This window comes from Pinus tabuliformis, chromosome 4_2 (genome assembly GCF_031772625.1).
Source record: "Pinus tabuliformis cultivar Carrire ecotype Pingquan chromosome 4_2, CPIR1, whole genome shotgun sequence".
Taxonomy (NCBI): Eukaryota; Viridiplantae; Streptophyta; class Pinopsida; order Pinales; family Pinaceae; genus Pinus; species Pinus tabuliformis.
The window spans coordinates 479,521,491-479,529,542 of record NC_142304.1 but is presented as its reverse complement, the minus strand read 5'-3'; positions in this window follow the sequence as shown (position 1 = coordinate 479,529,542).

Genomic DNA, 8,052 nt, shown 5'->3' with positions numbered 1-8,052 from the left:
CATGAAATCATAATCGAGCTTGACCCAAAATAAAATCCAGAGGTACTTTTTTAATCATCAAATCTTCCAACCCAATCAACATTAGTAGATCCATGCAGCTGCCATTTTCCATTAGAATCACATTTGAAGCCATACTTAATAGTACCAGACAAATATCTCAGAATATGTTCAGTTTCAACCCAATGCACATGTCAGGGCTCGACCAAGAATTGGATCAATGTATTCCCAACATAACAAATATCGGGCCCGATGTTAAGAAGATAATTATATGAACTAATTAAATTTTTGATACATAGAGGGATCAATCAAGTCAGAGTCACAATCTTGGATTTTCTTCAAATTTGTCACCATTGGAGTATCCATGGACTTGCAGTCCGTCATGCCAAATATTTTAAGGATTGAAACAGTGTATTTCCCTGGGCTAACAAATATTCCATCAAGTTTTTCCAAATATCCTATCCCAAATAGTAGTGCATTAAACCAATATAATTCATTTAAAATTCAAATACCAACTCCCTATTACACTAGACAATCAACACTTTAGTCCCTGTAAAAAACACATCATCTACATATAACAAAAACATCAAGGGATCACCTTCAACAAGTTTGAAATACAAGCTTGGATCATCATAACTCTTCTTGAAACCAAGCTTCATCAAATAACCATATGCAAAAATACCATGCACTAGGGGCTTGCCTCAACCCATACATGGATTTCTTCAAATTTCAAATATTTGTTTCTCTATCATGGACCTAAAATCCTTGAGGATGTTTAATATAAACCTCCTCTTCAATGACCCAATTCAGAAAAGCATTTTTGCATACATTTGATGTAATTTGAAACCTGCAATAGAAGCAAGAGCAATGATAGAAATAATAAATGCATACCTAGCAACAAGAGAAAATGTGTCCTCATAATCCTCTCCCTCTTTCTAGGAGAATCCATGAGCCACAAATCTAGCCTTGTATTTTTCAACACTTTCATCAACAACATGCTTTATCTTGTAGATCCACTTTGATGAAAAAACAAACTTTCCTTCAGGCCTTGACACAATTTACCAAACATCATTCTTCAATATGGATTGATATTATTCAATCATAGCATATTTCCATACTTTCTCTTCAAAAATATCTTCATAGGTGGATGACTCAAACTCAATGATCTTGCACATCAAGGTTGTATAACTAGAGTACTTCTTTGGCTTCTTTATTTCCTTGAAGGTCCCATGAGTAGAAGCATGTCCTTCAGCTTCCTCAATGTTATTTTAAGCCAAGTAGGTCTCTTTCTAGTTTTAGGTGCAACAACTTTTGGAGATTCAATAATTTCATGACCATCAGATTCCTCATGAGTTTCTTTCCCCATTGGTTCATGTTCCTTAGACTTTAATTCCAAATTCTTTGGAGCCACCTATACTTCTTCATCAGTTTCCAAGTATGAACCTTTGGACTTCCAAAATCCCACATCCTCATCAAATACAATATCCTTACAAGTCTCAATGTATCACTGTCTTGGTACATAGACCATGAAGGCCTTTGAATCTTCACTATAGTCAACAAAGGTTCCTTTCTTACTAGAAAGTTCCAATTTTGTCGTTTTCTCCTTAGGCACATGAACATAAACAAGACAACCTAGTATTCTTATATGCTTAATTTTCAGTCTCCCACTTGTAAAGATTTATTTAGGAGTCTTGTAGTCCAAGATTAAATGTGGGCACCTATTTTGAACATACACAATTCTCTTTATAAATTATGCCAAAAGAAACATAAGCAACCCTTGATTATGAATCATAGTCTTGGTAGCTTCCATAATAGTCTTGTTCTTTCTTTCAGCAATTCCATTTTTTGATGATAGTAAGGGACTACCAAATTCCTCTTAATTCTAGCTTCCCTATAGAAGGAAATCAATTCCTTAGATATATATTCTCCTCCATTATCATACCTCATGGTTTTGATCATTTTTCCTGTAACATTCTTGACATATGCCTTAAATTCATGAAACATTTCAAATACTTGATCCTTGGAATTTAGAAGATAAATCCATGTTTTGCGTGAATAATCATCAATGAAGGAGACATAATACAAATTTCCACCCAAGGTCTTATCAAACATAGGCCCACAAACATCAGAGTGCACAAGTTCCAAGATCCCTTTTGATCTACTATCACTACTAGTACATCTTCCCTTAACATTTTTCCCAAGGGCACATCCTTTGCATACTCCATCATGTTCAGTCCTAAGTTTAGGTACACCTTTGACAAATTCTTTCAATATAGATAAAGCTTTATAATGCATATGAGCATACTTTCGATGCCATAACTCACATAGATCAGTGGTGTTGTGTAGTAGGGATTGAATTAAATGTCCAAGGAGACGATATAGTCCTCCAATTCTAACACCAATGACTTTAACATATTCAAAGGAGGAATTATTCTTCCATACTAGAACTTTTCCATCCACGAAATCCACTCTATACCCTTTGTCTTCAAGAGAAGAAATAGACAAATATATATATATTACAAATTCTTCTTTAAACCAAGGACATATAAAATATTATTAATGGATACATTACCTCTTGATTCCAATTGAAAGGAAGATGTACAAATTCCCTTGACTTCATATTTTCCATTGTCTCCAAGTTCAACTCTTTGTGCTATCTTATTTTCAACCAATTCAAAAAGATGATCATGATTCCCTATCATGTGTCTAGAGGCCCCACTGTCAACCAACCATATCTCATCATGACCTGCAATGGAACCTGTAAGGCAAGAATAAAATGAGTATTCATAATCAAAATCATTATTCCTATGCCTTTTCTTGTGAGATGATTCATTTAGATTAGCAACAAAAGCATGATGCTTCCCTCTCCTTCTTTGATCTTCATCCTTTTGATAGTCATCCCTTCGATGTTTTTAAGGACAATGAGCTTGATAGTGACCATATGCTTTGCAACAAAAACATTGAACATTTTCCATATCTCTTTCATCTCTTCTATCTCTTCTATGTCTTGTATCATAAGAGGGAGGAGTAGGTGCTCTACATGGAGTGGGTTCCTTTCTTGAATCAGATCTTGGAGAAGGTCCCTCATTAGATTTTCTTCCAGAAATTATTTAAAACCTTAGAAAATTATTTTTTCTTCTCTTAGTGATTCTTGAATTTGTTGCAAAAACTTCTTCACTTGGATCTTCAATGTTGCCTCTAGAAAGAAGTCATGATTCTTCTTCAGTATAGGCTGCCCATAGCCTGTCAAAACATGGAGAATTTTCATTACACTAATGATTAATGAAAAAGAGTCCCAGGATCTAGGCAAACCACCCAATGCCACAACTAGTAATTTCTTGTTAGATACTTCTCCTTCAATGGAATTGAGTTATATCTTATTTGAGATATCTTGCAAAGTAAGATGCCATTGTATCATTCTTTTTAATAGTGATAATGAAAAGTTGACCTCTTATATTGATGGATTGATTGACATTGTTTATGGTGTACAATCCAACAATGGAAGCATACATGGTCTTGGCAGTTTTATGCTCAACAATATATGGAATCAAATGATCCCTAACATAATCTAAGATGACGGTCCTTGCCAAAATGTCATCTTGTGGAAAATTCTCCTTTCCTACTTAATTAGATGTTTCATTAACTTTACCTATAACAATTCCCAAGACTTTGTTTCTTTCAAGTATTATTTTAGCCTAGCCTTTCATTCCCTATAATTTATAGCTCCTTCAAGCTTTCTTTCAGTCTTAATGTAGGTATTCATGATGAAGATTATTGAAGGCATAGTTCAAAACTCTTACACAGTGCTTTTTGATGCCCTTCAAATGCTCTTCAAGGTGATCTCACAACTATTTTTCCATCACCAAAGCTCTAAAAGCATGTCAATTTTCTAGTTTAGTGAAGGCTACAATAGTTTTTCACAATTGATAACTACATCTAATGATATATTCATTCCTTTCTTTATACTTCAATCATAAATTAGATATACATGAAAAAATTCAACCATTCATTTCATTAATAGAGAAAAAAAGAGATCACAATAAGCAATAAACATTAGACAATAGACACCAAGAATTAGGCTCACAGACAGGGAAAAACCCATAAGGGGAAAAACCAAAAAAATTCTTTCCTTATGAGAGAGAGAATTTTGTTCATCAATAGTACATCAAGAATATTCCAACAAGATTCAAATCTGACCTCAATAATGTCCCAGTCAAAACCAATTAACAAGAGAGAGAAAAAGTCAACTTTGGTCAAAATAATAGTTTGCACAGACAGGCTGAGTTTCGACCTTGAGGTGGCTGAATAGAGGGGCTGAAATTCAGTCCTAAAGTAGCTTTAGAAAAATTCAATGAACCAATCAAATTACTCATTCAAATCTCCAGTCAATGCATGCAGTCAACACTCGCCAACTAGCCAATATAGGGATGAAATCATAGTCAACCAAATTCAAAGTATTTTTGAAGTCCTCATTACTCCACCGTAGTCAAAACCTTAGTCAAATTATATGCCGAATTTTCCAAGTTAAAGAAATTCAAAGCAACTTCAATGACAAAGAGTTAACATAGATAAAAAATGCTTCTCTCTCCTTTACATGTGCGGTGTCTCTCTTTGAATTGCAGATCAAAATTGTATGTGTTGATGCTTCAAATGAGTCCTGTTGGGCATGGAATACCCCCACAACATGTTTTGGGGTTCAAGGCCAAAGTTTTGGTCAAATGTATTATAATACTCCACGAATTGCGGGCACAGAGCACGGAGTATAGGGTGAGTCATAGGGTTGTCTGCCCTAAGTTTTGTAATGCAATGTAATGTCATGTTGGCCTACCCATGGTCTGCGGACCAGGGGATTGTATAAATATAGCAAGGCTCTAAGTTGTAAAGAGAGCGAATGGGAGAGAGATGAATACGAATGGTTCATGTTGCACAAAATATTGTCACCATGACATTCTGCAATCAGTGTGAGTCTATTACCACTCATACTTTCCTCCTATGCAAGTCTTAAACCTCAGCTCTTCATGTCAAGCCTTAAAAATGACAGAAAGTCCTTGAAAATCTCTAAAACTCTAGTTCCGCACTTTCTCTTAGCATTACCTGTGGTCCTGCACCCCCTGGTCATGTCCCCTGCAGACCTGGCCACTCTGTCTCTAAAGGAAAGGGTGCGGACCCCTGTAAAAGTAAAAAAGGTGCAAGTTTATTCTTAAAAACTCACTTTGGGTTAATTCTGGATGCTTCTAGAAGGAATCTTAAGGTGGCAAGTTCACTCTTAGGTGGTTCATGCATCCCATAACTAAAGGAGTTAACCCCTTGATGTGAGGAGCTTATCCCTTTGAATGAGGACTCTATCCCTTTGAAGGTGGACCTGGTAACTTGCTTCCTATGCACTATAAAATGAGGCATTGGGCTGGTTGCTAGGGAGGTTGAAAGCTGAATATTTTTGAGGGTAAATGCTGTTGGAATTTAGACTTCCTAATTGAGCTTGAGAGGAGAGATTACATACCTTTTGATCTCTTTGGGAAGAGTGTGAAGCTTGTCAAAGTAGAGGAGATTCTTGCTGGACCCTGGGAGGAGCTTGTACAACATCAAGGCACCAAGGTTGTAAAGTTCTTCTTTGTTTAAAGTTAATACAATCAAGTTCATTTTTCTCAATAAGCTGTCTTTTATGGTTTATTTCATGAATTCCTTGATCATCATGATAAATATGATTTATTATATTGGCTATGCAGGTATTATTTGATGTGTGCTTGTTTGTGTTTGCAGGTTCTCAAAAGGAAACTCATTTGGACGGTCGAAGCGTGGCTGCCACAAACTAGCGTTGGACTTAAGGTAGGGTCTAAAACACCTCTTGGCTTTTATTTATAAATCACAATATTTAGATTAAGGTAGAATTTGCATATCTTACTTGTCGCTAGATATCTGTAGATACTAGGGAGATCGGTCTTGTCCGCAAGAACGATTTATCCGGCCGACAAAATGGCAACTCCGCTGGGGACTTGAGTTTTGGTTTTTTGCCTTTGCTTTTACTTTGACTTGAGAAACTTTTTCTCTGTTTCTGGTTTTTGCTTGATGTGTGTGGGATTGGGTAGTTTCTTTAGATTTTGAATTGTTTTTGTTTTTTCACACTTTTGAAAGAGGACCGCACGTTCTGGTTGTAACACAGTGCGGACATCCCCGCACTATTGCTTTACTACACAGAGCGGTACCGCACCTAGTTATACTGGGAGCCTGCGGACCCTGTCAAATTTTTGAAAAACTTAAAATCTTTTCATTCAGTTAAGCTTAGGATTTGTTTATGTTTTTTAGCCTCTGCCCAGATCTGCATGTGTCTTGTCAGAAACTTTTTGTAGGTGAATTCCATTGGCATTTTGGTTTTAGGTGATTTTCTAGAAGTTTTGTGTGCTTGGCTTGATTTTCATTTGGTCTTTGAAGTAACTCAAAGTTTAGAAGCCTAAGAAACCTCAAATTACCCTATCTTTTGCTGGTCTTCTTTGTGAGTCTGACCTATTTGTAAAATCTTCCTTTGGTGAGGAATACATCTCGTTTTTCTCTTTGCAAAGCTTTGAAAGAACTTGTTTTGAAAGTTTTGGATTTCATTTTTAAAAAGAAAACATAAGCTGGTTGTTTTTTGATTAATTTGTTATTCTGAACGAATTAGTCCTTAGTTTGTTGATAACTAAGTAAAACATCCTCAAAAAGAAATTTTGTAAGCTTTTGCTTCAATTAGATTTTTAGAAGTTATAGATCTCAAGATTAGATTTTTAATAGTTTTGAGTGTTTTCTAGAAATTTTAGAATCTCTTTTGATAAATTTGTTTTGTAGTTTTTGAGTTTTGAAAAGAAAGGGATATTTTTCATGAGCATAATTAGTAGTCTCGTTTTTGAGTTTATTGAAAAAGACAAAAAAAAAGTTTTTCTTTTCATTTGTTTGTTAAGGAAAGATTTGTTTTTCAAGCATTGCATTCTCAACTCTTTCTTTAGCTAGAAATTCATTGAAGAAAAAGGATTGTTTATCGTCTTAGGTGCATTTTTAGTGTTTTGGAGTCGAGTCTTCAGACCATAAAGTTTCATCTCCACACCTTTTGACTTATGAAACAACCAATAAAAATAATGCTTAAAATAAAATTTAACTAGCAATCTTTTTATTTCTAGGGCTATTTATCACCAACATAGCTTAGGCTAGTATCTTGGAGTAGGGGTAATTAACTCTCCAAGATAGTTAAAAAAAACAAGTAGCTATATCTTGCGGTAGGAGATAAATTCCAATTGTTACATCTATGCTCTAGGAAGCTCCTCTTATAGGAGTCAAGCACGAGATCATATCCAAACCAGTGGGGTAATCAATCCTTCCTCATTGGGAACGATAGAAGATATACACGTATTAAAAACGGTAAACCTCAGATTGACCATTGTCGAGGAGCCTGGGGTCACTTGTTGGTAAACCTTGGATTATGTCAAGGAACCTTCAAGGGGATTGAGCTTTGCTACTCTGCCCTTGCGTGTGTATCGGATCACAGACTGTTCCCCCAGGTATATTTGTTTCTGTTGGTAACCATAGTGACCATAATCTATAGGATTCTTTCCTAAGGTGATGGTGGAGGGAAGATCCCACTGTACCTGGAACAGACGTCGACTAGACTCACTTGGACTCTCTGGGGGTTTCTCTTCACTCGAGACGGTTTAGTGGAGAAACTTGTGCCAGTCTGTTTCATTAAGTAGGTTTTCGGGGTAATTGTTCCAACCGCCATATCTGTATTGAATTCTGCGACGTTGGATTTCATCACCTACTAGTGTTTTCGGTATGGAAAGTTACTGTTTGTGTGTGGTTTGAACTCGATTCTTTAGGCATGTGATTCAAATTGTTTGGTTCTTTAGAGACTTTAGGTGGTTTTCATTGAGATTTTTCTTTGTTTGCGTGTGAAGTAATTAAAATATTTAATCGTGGTTGAATTACCGAGACAATCCCGTAGACTTCGGGGGCAACCTCCCGAGTATTCACTAAGCCAGCTTGAAGGGCGAGCTCTTGTAACTCCTAGAGATAGTAGAGTTGGGTCACCGG